The 20,172-nt window shown below is 39.3% G+C and overlaps 1 long non-coding RNA gene across 1 annotated transcript; it reads right to left on the bottom strand.

Moving 5' to 3' along the window:
* Nucleotides 1–236: 236 nt before the first annotated feature.
* LOC121400487 lies at nt 237–4,527 on the bottom strand. Its single transcript, XR_005965766.1, has 3 exons — nt 4,493–4,527; nt 1,118–1,252; nt 237–647 (listed from the first exon to the last, which is right to left on the bottom strand). It is a non-coding gene; the product is annotated as an uncharacterized LOC121400487 (long non-coding RNA).
* Nucleotides 4,528–20,172: the final 15,645 nt, after the last annotated feature.

Below are 20,172 nucleotides of genomic sequence, written 5' to 3'. Positions count from 1 at the left end.
ATGCTGCATTGAGTTGAGTCAAATTAACTATAAAAAGTTGCTCTACAGCAGGGTGAACTTGGGAAAGCCCCTGTGGTCCCCATTTTACAGCTCATAAACTTTAACTTAGTGATCTCAGTTATGTGAAACGTACTTTATTTAGCACCCATTCAACATCTTCTATGGCCCTCTTAATAATATTCTGTATCCGCTCAGGATCATCTTCATCTGCATGAACTCGGAAACTCTAATGGGCAAACGATCAAATAATATTGATTTACTTTAGCAAATAATACAGTTTGAACTATCCTTCTTGCTTTTTCTGCCTTAAACTTTTGAAACAATATAGCAGATGCCAACAGATTAACAGAACTGCCTTGGCTGGAGAAGAACTGACTGCTGCATTGTTTACAAAGTCAGAACCAGGAGCACAGAAAGGAAAAGACAAACGCTCAAATGCTCAGTAGTAAACAAACCACTGAGCATTTTTAAATATTATATGTTGGTAGCTAAATAGGTTCTCTTTGATTAGGAAGAAAATGTTTACATCCCCTCTAAACTATTCTCAGCTGTTTGTATAAAACTTGACCTGATTATTATGCTATAAAAACATACAGCTAAGCAGATAGAAATGCTTAAATGTGTGCCGGTCAGCAGTTTTGAAGAATCTGTGAAATAAACATTTACACAGATTGTAATGAAGTGATAGACAGAACATATAAGCCCTGTCTGTTGGCACTGTTGTTATATCTAAATGTATTTTTGTTTTACATTAGAAGAGATTCATTTCTGTCATTAAAGGGTAGAGACACAAAGGGCAGATTCTGGGAGCTAATCTCCCCGAACTGCCTTCCCGCCGGCTAGAATGTAAATCTTCGGAAAACGAAACCCTTCGAGTGCCATTGCGTCAGTGATTTACATTCTAGCCGGCGGGAAGGCAGTTCGGGGAGATTAGTTGCCCTGAGAAGATTTGTCGCCGGGTGACTAATATCCCCGAATCTGCACGTATGTCTCTGCCCTAAGACTATCCAAATTATTAAAACCAAAAGAAAATGAAGCCCTGAGAAAAAAATTAATGATTTTAAAGTGATAAGCAATGCATGTGTTTATTAATGTGACCTGTATAGATCATACCTACTTCACTGCGTGTCTGTAATAGTGCTGAAGGCTTTTGCTAGGGAGTAGCTTGCAACATCGAAGGAGATATCTGTAGAGTTGCAAAGGGCTATGTACCAGCTCAGCACCAGGTAATGGTGGCATTTTTACTCTGGATCTGGTTGTGAAGAAGAAAAAAAAAATCATAGTGACTAATCACAGTACTGTTATGGGACCTGTTATCCAGAATGTTTCAGGACCATGGATCTTTCTGTAATTTGGATCGTCATTCCTTAAGTCTACTAGAAAAGCATGTAAACATTAATTGATTAAACCCAATAGGCTGGATTTGCTTACAATAAGGATGAATTATTATGGATCCCATACCTGTACTATTAAGCATGCAGAAAAATTCCCTCTGGGCCCCCATGGAATTATAGGCCCCTTGTTGTTATAAGTCCACCACTGCCAGACAGCAAATATAATATTTACAGATCTAAAACACAAATTTAATAAAAACCTTTCCTAGGTGCAGTAACTCATAGCAACTAATATGCTCTTAACTTTTATACCTGTGACCATTACTATGTGATGATTGGTTGCTATAGGTAACTAGAACTATCTAAGAACTATCTAAGTCTTACCTCTGGAGGAGGGAAGCTAAAGGAATAAATTAATCATGGCAACTGTGTGTTAATACCATGGCCATGCCACATTTTTATATGAAAACAAATAGGAGAAGTGGAAGAAAAGATAGATGATAGCAAGAGAGAGAAGGAAAAGTAGTTTGGTCACATTGGCATGACTCACATTGGAATCAGCTCATTAGCCTGGAGAAATCAGTTGGTGACCCACAGGATGAGAAAGTTTCTTTGCAGCAGAAACTAAATTAGGACGAGGCATTTTAAAATAAACTATTGGATACCAAAAATAGGGAAAGCCTATTTCATTGGGGGTGGTGCTAAAATGTTAGCATCCCCCATTGAATTTAATCACAGTGTGCCTCTTCAGAGAAAACTGCACAGGCCTTTAGGAAAACTGACTGCACTGGCATTTACTAACGGTCTATTCATTCTCACTTGGACATACTTTCCAGTTTTACTCTACTGCTCTGGCAGGAATCGTTTTGCCACCTCCTAAATATATTAACATGTAATACATTTTAATGTTTTTAAATGCACATTGAATCAGACCTCCTCCTGGATTTGGGAATGGTTCAGAATGGGCACATTTTCTATTTAGCTGTGCATAATTAAATACTTATGCTATGTAGATAACAGAAATCTGGTGCAAAAAATAAATAGGATTATAAAGCAGAGTATAAATATGCCATGACATTTTCCCTTTAACATCTTTACCCATTAAAATGATCGGTTCATTAGAGATACACATTAACATCTAATAGGAGTCAGGCCTCAGTAATCCTGGGTGTCCTACTGAACCTTACAAATGAGCTTTTTCACAAATCTTTAAAAAGGAGCTTTTTCAGCATAAAATGAATGTTAATGTATTAATACATGTCAGATTTAAATGAACTAACTCCCGTCATATTTTTAATATGATGTTAATCTAAAACATCTCCCTAATTAATCCCGTTATAGGCTAATGAATTAATCCCACAAGTAAAACTTGCCATTTTAACCAGGGATTTGTACATCCCGAGTATTTAGTATCTTTTTCAGAGGACAGTGTCAATTCTGACAGCTTATCCCGCACTGTTACGGAAATGTCCCGACTTTGGGCTGAACTTCACGGCACAATGAGGCCCGATTTGTCGCATGGCGATGACATGCATGAGTCGTGTCGGATGTGCAGAATATAACAGGACTGAAGACGCAGCGTGCATGTGATACATGAAATTTGTACCTGCGATTTCTAGATCAGTCCCATTATATTCTGCATGTCCCACACGTCGCATGCGTGTCATCGGCATGCGACAAATCGGGCCTCATCATGCCAGACCTTTCTCTTTGATCTCCTGCACTGAACAGCCAGAATATAATACAACGTTTCTATAACTTTATTGGCTTTTGGCAGAGAGCCCAGAATATGTGGCAAGTGCACTTTGATACTTTTGTAACAATTTAAGTTAAGCAAAGAAGCAATTGTAACAATTAAGATAAGTGGGTCCCTTAGGGAAAATGTGACTTGCAGCTTAAAGAGCAATTTCACCTTCATTAGCAAAACTGTAATAACACAGAAAAAACCACAGAAATGTGTTCAAACTTTCATAACCTGCCAAATTTTGTAAAATGAACCTGTAATTAGGGGATGTGGCCACAAAAATAGGCCACACAATCCGCACAGCAAATCCTTTTGTCTCTCTTTCTATTTCCAAAACGTTGGGAGACAATATGGCAAATTGGGAACTTTGTCGCCCAACTGAATTCCAGCTCAGCTGACAGCTATCAAAACGCTTGACTCTGCCCCTTATTCATCCCAGAAGCAATTATAGTTAAGGTGCTGTCGCTAGAAAATACTAACTACACCACTTTCACCAAACTATTATCTAACTCAAAAGCACACTTGCAATACCACGCAAATTGCCCTTAAATGAATGGGATGATTTCACCCAAGTGAGCAAGAAACACCATGGATTGCCCTGAGTTCCATATTGCTCTTAGTGAGGGGCCAGAGCCAGCATGTGCATTGGGCATACCTCCCAACTGTCCCTTTTTCGGAGGGTCAGTCCCTTTTTTTGACAGCATCTGGAGTCCCTCATTTGTACTGGAAAGTCCCTATTTTCTCTGCACTGAACAGACAGAATTGGCTTTTGGCAGACAGCCCAGAACAGCTAACAGGTGCAAATAAGATACTTTGTAACAATTAGATAAGTAATTGTAACAGTTTAGATAAGGAGAAATATTTTCAAACGTTCATTACCTGCCAAATTTTGTAAAATGAACATTGTAATTAGGGGGTGTGGCCGCAAAATGGTCATGGTCAAAAATATTCGCCACACTACATGCGAAAAAAAAATGTTGTCCCTCTTTTTACTTCCAAAATGTTGGGAGGTATGGCATTGGGCAGAGAAATGTTCTATTTTATGAGCAAATGGAGCTGCACTGCTGTGAGTACAATTCAGCTCTGAGCTGATGGGAGTAGAGCTCAGGAGCAAAGCTACATAAAGCCACTCTATTACACATGAGTTTGTATGTAGGGAAGGGCCACGGATTTTACCTGTCGGATATGTGAGCTGCTGTGTTTTTCAGAGCCTGGATATGGGACCCCAGTCTGACTCAGCTCTGCAAGTGCAGCTAAACAATTCCCAATGTCCTCCTGGTACAACCGGCACAGGCTGCCTGACCTGTCAGCTCATATTATACCATTTAGTCAGTGGCACATAGAGATTGAAAGCTGCCAGTTACTGCACCTTTAAATAAACAGATGTCCAATGAAACAATGAAATCCGGGTTACCCTGTTCTGCCTTCTACGTTCCTCTATAGCAGTGATCCCCACCCAGTAGCTCGTGAGCAACATGTTGCTCTCCAACCCCTTGAATGTTGCTCTCAGTGTCCTCAAAGCAGGTGCTTATTTTTGAATTCCAGACTTGGAAGCAAGTTTTAATTGCATAAAAATTAAGTATAGTGCCAAGTAGAGCCTCCTGGAAGTTGCAAGTCCACATAGGAGCTACCAAATAACCAAATATAGCCCTTATTTGGCACCCCAAAGTGATTTTTCATGCTTGTGTTGCTCCCCAACTCTTTTGACATTTGAATGTGGCTCCCGGGTAAAAAAGGTTGGGGATCCCTGCTCTATAGTCTCCACATCCAGTCATTTGCAGACAATCCCTAACAGCACCTCACCCGCCCCTTTTGCTGGTTGGCCAATCACTGCTACTCCTCCACAAAAGCCCTCGCCCTGCCCCAGTCAGCAGCCACTCTTCCTTTCAGTAATGAAATACATGTAGTATAATGTGTATAATGACACCAGACTATACCGCTTATGTGGTGCTGCACAGCCACCTCTCACTATCCTGATAACAAGCAGGCAGTGTCCAACTGGTGGAGTTGGCAGTTTTTCTGGAAAAAAAATACCGGCCTTCCTATATATTTATCTTTTTTCCCTATTAATAACATTGGGATCAACCATCATTTTTACCAGCCAGGCTGGTAAAATACATCGGGCTCCCCACCATTCCCAGCTGCAAATCCCCCTCTGTCCCGCTTATTACCCCCACCAGCAGGTACCTTTTTCTTATGTGTCAAAGAGTGCAGGAGCTGCCGGCTGTTGGGAGCTGGTTTGGGCTAGAAGGGCCCATGAGGGCTGGGGCCTAACGGGTTTTTTCTGGGTGTCCTGCTGGCCTAGTCCAACCCTGCAAGCAGGAATATATACTTTCCATCAGCCCAATATTCTCAGTGTGTGCAAAACGGGGCTCTATCTGGCAGAGTTGTGGGAACAGAGTCTGAGAACTTATTCACACTAGGGGCTCCTACAAATAGGTGGTTTTTCTCCCGCACATTTAACGCATGTTCAAACGCCGGTATACGCATTTGTTAATTGATTCCATTATGTTCACAATGTCCTGGTTGTACTCATGTGCGTTCTGAGTTGCATTTTACGCCATTTGCGTTTCAGCAGGGCCGGAACTAGGTGTAGGCAGAGTAGATTAGGTACCTGCTCTGTCGCCTACCCCATGTCCGGTCCTGTGTCTCCCTTACTGGCGCTGGTAATTTGTTTCAAATGCGCATGCGCGCCGGCGCGTAGTTTCGTGCACACTAAGCCGGCGCCATGCCCGGCCAGGTTGCCTAGGGCGCCTGGCCGGGTTGGCCCGGCTCTGCGTTTCAGTGCGTTTGTTTGGACACAGAATATTGCTTGTGCTTGATGCACATTAAGCTGTCAATAAAACATTGACTGCTGTGTGTGTTTGGAACAGAAAAAAAACGCACTTAGTTGCATCAACACACTATTTAAAATGCAATAGATGTGCTTTTTTGCTCCCAATGTGTGTTTAAAAAATGTAGAAAAAAAACTCTGTGTGTAAGAGCCTGTATGCACTCACGTTAAAGGAATTATTTAACAATTCACGAAGTAAGGATGCAGTCCATTGCTAGGGGCCCAATATAGCAACCACACTCCTCTGAGGAAAAACTATGGGAGTAACTAATACACGTCAGAAACAAGAATCAAGTATGCAATATCAAGGTCAAATATTCATCTGTCCATTTCTGTACAATGGTAGGTTTGTTTCATAAGTCTATGCAAAAGAAGATATACCACACCAGTAATAGAAAAAAACACGGTAAACAGTGTTTCAGAACGAAACTATGGGGCACATTTATTCCAAATCATGCTGTAGGGTTCATTTATTATGCATAATCACTATTTACCTCTGTTGTGGTGATTACTATCAGGCCCAGACTAGCAAAGTGTAGATTGTGGCAAATGCCAGAGGGGCACAATTCACAGCATCTGGTATTAAATTTCAAATGCAGGGTTAGACTGGGCTGGTGGGACAAAAGAAAAAAACTTGGTGGTCCTCATCCTTCATGGGTCCCACCAATCAAGGTCTGCTTCCCCATACCACTAGGGTTGACATCTTTTGCCGAACTCAACTCTGGGCAGGAGGCATAGAGGTCAAGTCAGGCCGATGACATATCAGGGCGTAACGTATCTTTTTCCTAATTTAAAAAACTGGGCAGGCAATTCTGACCCGAACAGCCATTCCAAAATCCAGGCTTTCCGGTTCAAACCTGGAGAGGTGGCAACCCTACACCCCACCAATGCCTTATTTTATATACTGAACTTATTGCACCAGCCTAAAGTTTCAGCTTGTCAATAGCAGCAATGATCCAGGACTTCAAACTTGTCACAGGGGTCACCTCTGGGAAAGTGTCTGCGACACTCACATGCTCAGTGGGCTCCAGTTAAGGAGCCGAAACGTTGAGAATAAAACTTCACCTTTATTTTTCAAAATGAAGTCCCTGGAGTGTGGCTTGTTTATTCACTGCATATTAATGTGTTGAACAGCACCCAGGCAGCTGTGGATTGTTAAGAGTGCACCAGCTAAGCATATTGAAAATATTACTAAACAGTAGCAATGATCCATGACTTTAAACTTGTCACTGGGGGTCACCAACTTGGATAGTGTCTGCGACACTGTGGGCTCTGAGCAGCTGTTGTACAAGGCTGATAAATAAATTCTGATGTTATGCACTGGTTTCTGTGCTGCCATGTAGTAATTATCTGTATTAATTACTAATCAGCATTATTATTGTGACATTTCTATTCTATGTGTACTGTATATTGTGAGTGGGGCCCTAAGCTCAGTTAGTGACAGCAACATTGAGCATGTGCAGTGAATCAGCAGAAAAGAAGATGGGGAGCTACTGGGGCATCTTTGGAGACACAGATCTTCCCTGCTAAAGGACTGTGGTTGCCGTGGGCTTGTACAGAAGCCCAAAACACAATGTAAAACATTTCAGGACTATTTCTTTAGTTAAGCTTTAGTTCTCGTTTAAAGTACACAACACCTTTACAATAATAAACTACAATACTTGGATTATTTAGTTGCAGTAGGGCTACCACCTTTACATTTCATCTGACCTTTTAGTGGCATAGGCGGATAATATTCGGTGGGTGATAAAATTTAAAGAAAGGCCAATGAAGGACAAAGTAAGAGCTGGGACAATCCTACCCCATCACAGCCTGAGGAGGCTACTGCAATGCCGCCCCCATGCACTCCCCAGCACTTACCTTTTCTGGGGGTGGGTTCAGGGGGGCACATCCCTAGTGCAGAGAGCACAATTGCTCTTAAAGTTACCAGGAGACGCTTTTTTGCCACCCTTGGTAACCTGAAGGCTGGTGCCACTTGAGGCAAGTTTATCAACTCACCTTATGACACCAGTGCCCCTGAGTAAGGGACCAGGGTTGACAATTTTCAGGGCAAAGGAGTATTTTCCGGGTTTCAGAACTCTGAAACCCAGACAGGCAGATTTGAACCAGACAGACTGTCTAAAACACAATCTATCATGTTCAAAACTGGACATGTGGCAACCCTAAATTGCAGTCATTTTCATGTGTCCCAACAATTGGAAGAGGAGTCAGGAGATATTTTGATTCATGAGTTTTCAACAAAAAAAATGATTATTCAAATTTCTCAATGATTTTTATGGTATGTCATAGCTGGAGAGATGAAAAGATAGACTAAAAGCAAAGATTCTACCCTAGAATACTATGCACGGGCTCACACAGCTCCCCCGCCTGTACACACTATATTTCAGTGATGACACACTATATTTATATATAGTATATGTTACATGCTGCTGTATATACTGTAGATCACAATGGTTTATTTCTTACAAAGCAAAATAAACAGAAGTCTAATGTCATTTATGGCTCTCTACAGAATGAAAAACCTTTCTTATATAAGAAAATAGCCATTTATTGCCTGGATATAGTTTATTTGTCGCTGCTGGCTGAACATATACAAACTATAAATGTCAAATAATTGTCTTTAATTATATCAATTGATATTAGATTATACATTGAGCAGGGCTTTCTCATTCTTCATTTTTATTGTGTAACCTGTGTTTGTTAAATTATTGTATAACGCCCATAAATGTTGCAAAATTCTGCATAACTTTCTGGTGATATCTAAAACTATAATTATGGAGTGCCTAATTTAATGAAGGCTCTCTCTCTCTCTCTCCCTATATATATATACACTGTATATATATATATATATATATATATATATATATATATATATATATATATATATATATATATATATATATATATATATATAATATCAAAACAGGGGGGTTGTGGGAGCACTCTAAAGGCTTTAAAGTATATATATATATAAGTATAATAAATGCTATTGCATATGTACCCAAAACAGGGGTTATTTTGTTACAAAGTTATGATCATAAAATTGATAAGCCACCATACCACGTCAAGGTAAACCCCGAATGGCGGTCCCTAACTTGTTTTATATTTTATGTGCATTTTAGCATTACCTGTAATCAATGTCCATTGAACGCTGTTTTTTCACTAAGGGCTAAATCCTCCCCAGCCAGCAATCAGGCTTTTAAAGGAGAGATATTCCCAAAACAAACGCCCAATTTTAAAAGCATAGGATCACCACTAGTTTAAAGGGGGGGGTATGGGGTGCTACAACCACTGAAGCTATGCCACAGCTCCTGGCTAAATATACAATATCAAAACAGGGGGGTTGTGGGAGCACTCTAAAGGCTTTAAAGTATATATATATAAGTATAATAAATGCTATTGCATATGTACCCAAAACAGGGGTTATTTTGTTACAAAGTTATGATCATAAAATTGATAAGACACCATACCACGTCAAGGTAAACCCCGAATGGCGGTCCCTAACTTGTTTTATATTTTATGTGCATTTTAGCATTAACTGTAATCAATGTCCATTGAACGCTGTTTTTTCACTAAGGGCTAAATCCTCCCCAGCCAGCAATCAGGCTTTTAAAGGAGAGATATTCCCAAAACAAACGCCCAATTTTAAAAGCATAGGATCACCACTAGTTTAAAGGGGGGCGTTCAACGGACATTGATTACAGGTAATGCTAAAATGCACATAAAATATAAAACAAGTTAGGGACCGCCATTCGGGGTTTACCTTGACGTGGTATGGTGGCTTATCAATTTTATGATCATAACTTTGTAACAAAATAACCCCTGTTTTGGGTACATATGCAATAGCATTTATTATACTTATATATACTTTAAAGCCTTTAGAGTGCTCCCACAACCCCCCTGTTTTGATATTATATATATATATATATAGAATGCATAGAAGAACCAGCACTTTAAGTTTTGTGATTAAATGTGTTTTTGACTTTTATTACACTCCATGCTGCATCCAACGTTTCAGTCTCTTTTGGGACTTTGATCAAGGATATTTATGTATTTATTTTAAGGTAAGCTAAGTTGGGCAGTGAGCAAAAGGACATGGCATCTTTAAATATTTGAATGTCACGCTAAGCGCAATGATGTCAGATGCGGGCATCCCCGCCACCCTACTAGACCACCAGATACCCTTACACAACCCAGGTTAAAAGCTCCCTTTTTATTGAAACCAATCTTTTCCATATACAAAGTGCCAAAGATGGATAAGCTGAAGTTAAAAAAATTTGAAACCACAGTCTAAATTCAATAAGGTTCCATGGAAAAGGTGGAAGACGCTAATGAAAAGCAATTACTCTATCACTCCATAGCATTTTTATAGTACTCAGTACAGTTGAAAAAATACCAAATTCCATCAAGTTCAACCTCTCCAAATGAAACCCAGCACCCAATCATACACACTCCATACACTCACAACCAACTACATTAATAAAACATGAATACATTGCAAAACAAATTTTTATTCATATTGTGATAAATACAGAAAACAACTCTACTCCTTCATTCACGTTTTTCTTCACAGAGAGAACATGAAGATTCCAATTCTCTCAACATAAAATGACTGGATATATAACTGAAATGCCATTTTATAGTTATAGCTGTTGACTTTATTCTTTTCTTACTTATATTTATTTTGCTTTTTCTTTCTTCTTCTTTTTAATGTTTAAAAACTGCTGCAAAATGTTGTTGTGAGGTGATGTATTAGTGCTCTAAAACTCTCCAATGCTACTAAACATAATTAGACTTTACTGACAGTACATTGTATTAGTTTGATGAGGAAGCTATGCATCCTTTTATACAAAAAAAAGAGATAAATAAAATGTACTGTTCCATGTTGTTCTCAGATTCAGAAACAAGCAGCCAATGTCACCCTGATGGTACTAGATATGAACATATACTGTATATAAAAATAACACATTTCTAGTAAAGATAAGTCCATGCTATAGAATGCACTGTTGTATATTGAAGTCATTGGTCTTCTAAATCTGATTTATCCCTGGATTCTGAGGAATTTCAGATCAATATGTCTTTCTAAAATGAAAAAACACTATATAATTTAGTTCCATTCTATCAGCTCTTGTAGATAAAGGTTTTATTAATTAATGACCACATACAGTTATCTATATCTGTAACTAACTAGGTCAGCCTCAAAAGACGTGAGGGATAAGTTCTTCATGAATAATTTCATTTTATTATTCTGTGACTCAGCAAAAGAGTCCAATATAAATCTCACCAGCTGCTGAACTATGATATATATAATGATATATAATGACTAGAGCAAATGGAGCTTTGGCTCTGCTGCTCTCAGCCTGCATATTTTTTTCAGTCTAAGAGAAGTGTATCTTCTCCCTTTTCATGCTCCATTAATCTGAGCTGCTTCTACTTGTGTGCATTTGAACCAAATAAGTGAAAGCAGGCATTTTCAGCAGGGGTGTAACTACAGAGAAAGCAGACCCTGTGGCCCAGGAGGCACAGGGGGTCCCATGAGGTCCAAATTATGAGCAATTTCAACATATATTAGTAAAACAGGTTAACTTCTGGATATGTTAGGGGCCCTCAAATTAATAGGCTGTGGGGCCCAGTAATATCTAGTTATGCAACTGATCTCCAGGCTGACTTCTGCTCCGCTGAGAAGTGCCCCAGCTGTTGTATGGAGCTGGGGCACTTCTTTTGCAGCTGAACCAATGCTCTGTGTGCTTGGCTTAAATGCAGTTCCTAACTGTGTGGGGTTGGGTGCCATATGGAGATTCGTGATTCAGATGGAACTACACTATCTAGTGGCCATACACAAATAGCACTTCTATGTTTGAGTCTAAAAGAGTGGTTCCCAAATTATTGGTGGCTTAATTTGGGTGAACAACCTCAAAGGGGAACTTCACAAAAACATAACTTTTTCAAGCAACTTTGCAATATACATTCATTTAAAAAATATGCAGACTTTTCATGATTTTTAATTGTTTCTGACAGTTCCCTAAGCCTAGCCCCCTGCTCTCCTGCTGATCTCTCTGACTACTTTTCTGAGCTGGCTGACTGCTGTTACTTTGTATCAACAGCCATCTGTCCTTAGACTGCATCCTCCAAACCCCACAATTCCCTGCACATGTGATTTCAATAAGGAAAGGCATATTACAGTGCAATGCATTTTGGGTTATGTAGTTCCTGCATGCTTTCTGTAAGCTGTGGCGTAGTTGTTACAATTTGTAACATCAGTGTTTTAGTCCCTCCTTACCTGGATTTCAGCATAGAAAATGGCATTTATTCATACTTTTTGAAGAAACTTGTAACTGTGATGGATATATTAGGGGTTTCTGTGTTATGTAGGCCTCTTTATCAAATTTTGGTTTGGAAGCCGGAGTTCCCCTTTAACCTGAAGGCCAGTAAGGGTGAGATTTGGGGAGGTTGCTTAGTTGTTTTCTAGATACCTCTGCAAACCAAGACAGTAAATGAGATTTGGGTTCAACACTTTTTATGCTTTACCTGATATTTTAAGATCTACTGCTTAAAAATGAATATAGATGTGTGCTCATATTTTTTGTAACCGTGTAACAAGCTAAGGGGGGACCTGTTAAATGGTGGAATGGAACACAAAAAAGTCTGAGAACTTATTGATTTTTCATGGCGATAATTTATTTTAGTAGTTGCAAGCAATGAAGATTTTCTGTTTCTTCCTCTGAAACATGCACTCCTGAGATCCACTCCACAGAGCAAAATGACACAAAGCTCCTCCAAAAAAGTGGTGGCTCCAACTGTAACTGCCTGTTCATAATCAGCAAGACAACCACTATAATGACTGTGGGTTTTCAGGGACCCACAGGCAACATAAAAGTTTACCAAATGCAATCCCTCATTTTTGTATCTGTAGCCACTGGAGTTTAGGTAAATGGCACATAAAGCTGTTTTGGGTGCTTTAAGCATCACATTTTTAAGCAGCGCCAAAACATGATGCCAAAACACACCCTATAGACTAACACTGTAATCGTATGACAAGCACGTATACTGACAAACTTTTATTACATGAAAAATATTGCTCCTCAGGCAAAAATTGTTTAAAAAAGCATATGGAATATTTAAGCAATCGTAATGTTAGCCTATGGGGCTCTTTAAATCCATGTATTTGGCCTACCTAAAAAAAAGTTCCATGCTCAATTAGTCCAACATAGGCAAATAGCCACAAGGATCATTAGAGGGTAAGGAAAATACATAAACAACTGTTTCCTTCTGTTTTATGGTAAATGAAAAATGAAACACCTAAATTTAGCATTACACACACTGTTACAACATGCGTCATTGTGACTTAGGCGCATAGCATATAGGGCAAGTTTTCAGCACAGAGCCTATCTGATTATGTAAAATGTATTGTGCCAAATGCAAACCTTTATCTTTATTTATTTTTATTTTCTTTTTTATCCATTTTACCTTTTTTTCTTTTCTTTTACCTTTGGTCTATAAAACAGAAGTAAAGCTTATCAGTAGGACAAAGAGCCGTATGCATGATTTTCCTTACTGAACCCCTAAATAATGTATGAAAATGCTCACCCCAAATTTTCCTTTAAGAATACTATTAAAGGGCTACTTTCATCGCATTATTTTACTATGAATTGCTCTCAAGAACACATTTATGGTTGCAAACAAACTTAAAGGTACACATTAATATTTATAATTATATACTGCATTTGATATAAATGTTAGCATCACTGTTTTGTTTCCTGAAATATGTCATACATCTCAGATAATGTATACAGTCCTTGCTATAAAATATGACAGGACTGCAGATTGCAAGAAAGGACACAGATCTATTGACATAAATCAGGGCCGGAACTAGGGATAGGCAGAAGAGGCACATGCCTAGGGCACAAAGGTAAAGGGGTGCGAGGCACATATCTCTTTTGCCATACCCCTAGTTCAGACCATTGCGCCCAGAAGATGTTGCTGCCATTCTTCCAAATGCGAGTGGGCGTATATATATATATATATATATATATATATATATATATATATATATATATATATATATATATATATATATATATATATATATATATGTATATATGTATATATATATATATGTATATATATATATATATATATATATATATATATATATATATATATATATATATATATATATATATATATATATATATATGGTTTGGTGAAAAAACGTGTCAATTTATTCACACACTTTTACATGTTATCCGACGTTTCAGTCCCAGTCCCAGTGTGTGAATAAATTGACACTTTTTTTCACCAAACCATACAGAGAGTGCTGATCTTCTATTCATATACTACTACAGATTTGATTGTGTACCTCTGGCTTCGTCTTGGATTGAGTGCGGGCACTGCCGGATACTATATATATCCAGAATGCTTTCGACCTGGGGTTTTCCGGATAATGGATCTTTCCATAATTTGGATCTTCATACCTTAAGTCTACTAGAAAATATTGTAAACTTTAATTATACCCAATAGGTAATAATTATATCTTAGTTGGGATCAACTATTACTATAGAGAAAACAAAATCATTTTTAAACATTTGGATTATTTAGATAAAATGGAGGTTATGAGAGATGGCCTTTCCATAATTTGGAGCTTTAAAAGGGTTTCTGCATAACAGATCCCACACCCGTACCTTTATTCTCACATGTTTTTTTTAAAAGCTCTGAAACGTAAAAAGTAATTTATGATTAATGAAGAGGTGATTTACAGTGTATCTGGACATTTCTTTCAAATATAAGATCTATGGCCGGCAAATGAGTTTTGGCACCCTAGGCAAGGGCTTCAGTCTTCCAACCATTCAATACTAGCCGGAACAAACATTCTTTGAATAATGGCCAAACAAATCAAGTTATAAGATAGTTTAAAAAAAATCACCTGAAGGTACACCCAGAAATGACTATATCCTACCCAGCTACCTACTCTGCATTATATCATTTTAAAAGAGAAATGGAAAATAATGGGTAAGCTCTACGTAGCATTTGTGTTATACAACTGTTTATTCTAAGGAAATTTAATTAAAAGGTCTACTTACCTCAAGGTCCATAGTTTCTCTGATTTCTTCACCTTTCAAAGCAGGACCCAATGCCCTGCTAACTCTGTGCTAGACAGGGGTGTCTTGCCAGTGGTGTAACTAAGGTCATGTGGTTCCAAGTGCAGGATTTTCGCATGGTCCCCCCTACCCACTGGGCCTACCCACCCAATGTTCCACCCCTCCAGACGTTTGGGCAAATCCTTAAAGATCTTTGGTGCTGTCTGGAGGGCCCCATTGAGGTGAGGACCAGACTGGAGCTGCACCCTCGCTAGTTATGCAATGAAATCTGTCACTGACAATTGCAGTAGCCGGGCAGTGCTTTTTGCCTGCACGTTCTTAGATAGAGAAAAGTAAAATTAAAAGGTATGTTCAACTTAGCATTTGAGCCAGTTAGCGCTTTTAAACCTGCACCTTCTTAGAAAGATAAAAGTAAAATGAAAAGGTATGTTTAACTTAGCATTTGAGCCGGTTACTGCTTTATGGGTGCACCTAATTAGAAAGAGAAAAGTAAAATTAAAAGGTATCTTCAACTTAGCATTTCAGCCAGTTAGCGCTTTTTACCTGCACCTTCTTATAAAAAGAAAAGTAAAATTAAAAGGTATGTTCAACTTAGCATTTGAGCCGGTTAGCACTATTTACCTACACCTTCTAAGATAGAGAAAAGAACAATGAAAAGATAAGTTCAATTTAGCCAGGGCCAGATTTTGTCCCCTCCTTTTTATTCAATCAAATTATCATCATCATAGGAACCGGAGCAATGGGGAAAGGTGCACAGGAAATTTAAAAAACTCGTATCTCCTGTGCATCCTCAGTGTTTCCGAACAAATGTGGGTGTGGTTGGACAGTATGCAGCCCCTAAAATCCTGCCACCCTAGGTACGGGCCTTGGTGGCCTCTCCACAAATCCGGGCATTAACTTAGTATTTGAGCCAGTTAGTGCTTTTTGCCTGCACGTACTCAGAAAGAGAAAAGTAAAATTAAAAAGTATGTTCAACTTAGCATTTGAACCAGTTAGCACTTTTTACCTGCACATTCTTGCAGAGATACTACAAAATGTAAAACGATCTATATTCACAGACCTATCCCCAACAACACTGATGAGAACGAGAGAGAGCTGCGTCCGATTACTCAAACACTTAGAGATAATCGCATTCCATACAGGTGGGGATTCCCATTCCACCTCATTGTCAATAATGCCAGTAAACAGTATACCCTACGAGATCCCAGGGATGGTAAAAGTTTCCTTATTTCACTTGGCCTACGCAAACCATCCACTCAACTGCAAAAAGCAGCAACTCCACCCAAGATGGATGTCGCACCAGTGTGGACCAAAGTGCAGATCCAGGCCCATTCACTAGCATCATTGGCCGAGAGCCCACGTAGGTGTTCATCTCCGGAGATACCACCGCCAAATACATGACAGAGCCGTAAGGAGCACAGAAGGAGTTTGGGGCCCCTGCTGGCCCCAAAGGAGGATCCTACCACCTACTTACATTTCTATACCTTTGTACACAGAATCAGGCTAAACGAACCTAGCCCGGATTGATTTCCTCGCTCCCCACAAAGAAGCCTGGAGGCATCCACATCCACAGACCCCTTGGTTACACGGACAAAGACAGATGCCATTTGAGGTACCATTATCCTGTAAGTGTATGGACCACAACCTAAGCGGGTTGAATATACTTGTTGGTTTTGTTATGTTATTATCATGTTATTATCATTTTACCAAAACCCAAATGGGTAGCTACACTTGTTGATTTCCCTAAGTTACTATTGCTTTTTATAGTGATAATCTGTTCATGGTTATATATCTATCTGCTATGTGCTAACTGCATTGCTGTTTCTATATCCCAGGAGTACGCTGTTTTGACAGCTCCAGTAAAAAGTGTAGAGGCTTACGGTCGGAATCATGACTTTAGATGGGTTAACTGATGCTTTAATCTAAGTATTTACAATGGCTAAGCAACACTTTTTATTTAGAGATTTGAGGAATCAAGTGATAGATGTAGCGTTTATACAGGAAACCCACTTCCCAAAGAGCAAGCCATACCACCTTTCCTCAAAAAGCTGCGCCACAGTATTATATGCCTCAGGGTCTCACAGAAAAACTGGGGTAGAAGTGCTAATACATAGACAATGCCCTTTCCAAATATCGGAATCCTTCCGAGACCCACAAGGACATTATCTGGTTATCAAGGGAACCCTTGCTGGAACTCACATCTCCCTTATTAACATTTATTCCCCAAATAGAAACCAGGTCAAATTCCTAAAACAGATCCTGGAGAAACATCAAAGTCTCTTAACGCAATGTACAACTATAGGTGGGGATTTCAACTTAATTTTCTCATAGGACAGGGACAGATCGCATCAGTCTAAATGCTTTAGGCAACTGATGAGACAACATATTCTACAAGATGCTTGGAGGATCTATCATCCCAGGGACAGAAAATCTACTTTTTACTCTAACCCACACCAAGTTTATGCACGGCTCGACTACTTTTTGTCACATGCATGTCTTAGGGGTAACTTTTCTACCAGGATTTTGCTGATTACCTGGTCAGATCATGCCTCTGTTCAAATGGACATCACCTTTGGCTCAATAGCCCACAAGCAAACCCACTGGCGAATGAATGAATATATATTAGCTGACCAACAATCACAGGTCAAATTAAAAAAGCTCTCCAAGAATATTTCACCTTAAACGCCCCCATCTACCCCAATCCTTTGGGAAGCCCATAAGGCAACAATTAGGGGGAAGATAATTGCCATCACTTCTGAAAAGAAGAAAACTTACACCACCACTTCTACAAAATTAACAGATAAATTAGAGACCTTACAACACCAACATCAGTTATTTAATACACCTAAATCTTGGCAAAAGCTTCAACAAGCTAAGCAAGAATTGCATGGCTATAGAATTAAGAAGTAGAAAAAACCATCAGGTAGTCCCAACAGGTATACTACAAATAAACTAAGAGAAAGAAAAGCCCAATCGACTATAATCAAAATTAAATCCCCACAGGGCCTCCTTACTCATAATCCAGATGAGATAGCAGAACACTTTCGCCAATATTACGATAAACTGTACAATCTGGCAGAAAATGCAACTCACTCCACACTACCATGCTCCAAGATTTTTTAAACACAGCTGACATGACCAAGCTAGGCCTAGAGGATTTAGAATCCATTAATGCTGAAATTTCATCAGTGGAAATGTCCTTCCTAATCTCTTCCTAATGGGTCCAGACGGATTCCCATATGTATATCTTAAATCTATCAAGAATATGCTAATACCCCACCTGACCGCTCTCTTTAATCAATTTTTGACAGGGACCCCCATTCTAATCTCTATGCTATCATCCTACTTGACCCTTCTACCTAAAAAGGGTAAAGATCCATCCCAGTTTAGCAGTTACAGACCCAAAGCACTCCTTAACTCAGACCGGAAATTGTTTACTAAAATCAGACTAGCTAACCTAGCCCGACCTTAATTCATCCCGATAATACTAGAAGAACTATAGCACTACTCGAAGCAATACACAGAAAAGGAAAACAGGCTGTATTATAAGGACTTGATGCCGAGAAGGCCTTTCTTATTAAGTTATGAAGTTGGCCCTTCTTATTTTCCTTATTAACCCAACTTGGATATAAAGGCCCATTTATCACAGCCCTCCAGGCTCTATACAGCACTCCCACTCAACATAAAATCCCAGGAGCGAAAGGGAAAACTATAAAGCAATGGGACCAGAGAGGAGTGCCCCCTATCACCGCTTCTGTATGCAATAAGCATAGAACTCTTGGCAGCATATATTAGAAAGCACTCAGACATTAAGGGCATTGACATCACCCAAACCGAACACAAAATAGCATTATTCGCAGACAATGTCCTATTGTCCCTTGCAAATCCAATATCTCTTTACCATCTTTGCACAGAGCTCTGGATGCTTATAGCAACCTTTTTGGGTACAACATCAACTGCGATAAATCAGAGGCACTTCCACTTTGCATACAAGCTGCCTCACTAGATACTTTCCGATCTAACTTTAAATACAAGTGGAAGACAGATTTCCATACTTACTTAGTGACACGAATCACCCCCCAATATAGGGACATACTCAAAAGAAATCTACTCCCACTCATCCAACAAACCAAACTCCTACTACACAAATGGTCTGACTTTCCAATTTCCTGTCACATAGCAGCGCTCAAGATGAGCATTTTACCCAAATTTCTGCATTTTTTCGAAACCCTCCCAGCTCTGGTTCCATCTAGAACTTTAGCTGACGTTCAGAGGCTTTTCCTGAAATTCATGTGGGGCAATAAGAGGCACAGACTCTCTAAGGTGGTAACAATGATGGGCAAACTACAGGCAGGCCTTGAATCCCCAGCTATACATAGCTATACATAGCTATCATGATGCAGCACCTACGGTGGATGGCCGCATGGTCCCAATATGACACCCAAAAATAGAGAATTCATTTATAGCCCTGATAAACACGGGAGCCCTCCTCTGGAATGCAGGTAACCACCTAACACCCCCTAAAGCCATACTGGAAAACACCAAATCTACACTTACAACTTGGTACAGATTGAAAGACAACTTGAACTTAAATTTACCTTTCTCGTTGATGACCCCAGGTTTAAACCAGGGATGCAGGTTTCTCTTTACTCAAATTGGGGAATGAAAGGTTGTTTAAAATACTTGATGTAAAATGCTTCCCAGATACTCCAATTCAGAGACTTACAAGCTAAAGCTCCTGAAATTCCTATAACATTTTATGAATATCTCCAAGTGAGACATTTTATAACACCCTTCATCACACCATTGACTAGGGTAACTGTTTCTCCTTTCAAGAATATAATGAGAGGTGGCTGGCTACAAAAAGCCCTCTTGTCACTACCATCGGATAATTTACCAAAACACAAATATATGCAATATTGGGAACAAGATTTGGGAGGTCCCTTAGAAATGGAGGACTGGGAAGCTAAATAGCAAAATGCCAAAACAGGGGTAACATGTGTAAAACAAAATGAAAATGTATACAAGCTTATGATGCACTGGTATATGACTCCCCAAAAGCTGAGCTAAATATACTCAACTACCTCAGGCCAATGCTTGAGGTGATGCTCAACACCAGGGAGATCATATAATTTGCTATGGACATGTCCAATGATCAACACC

This window comes from Xenopus laevis, chromosome 2S, assembly GCF_017654675.1.
Source record: "Xenopus laevis strain J_2021 chromosome 2S, Xenopus_laevis_v10.1, whole genome shotgun sequence".
In the NCBI taxonomy this organism is placed as follows: Eukaryota; Metazoa; Chordata; class Amphibia; order Anura; family Pipidae; genus Xenopus; species Xenopus laevis.
This window is presented reverse-complemented; position numbering and strand designations above follow the sequence as displayed.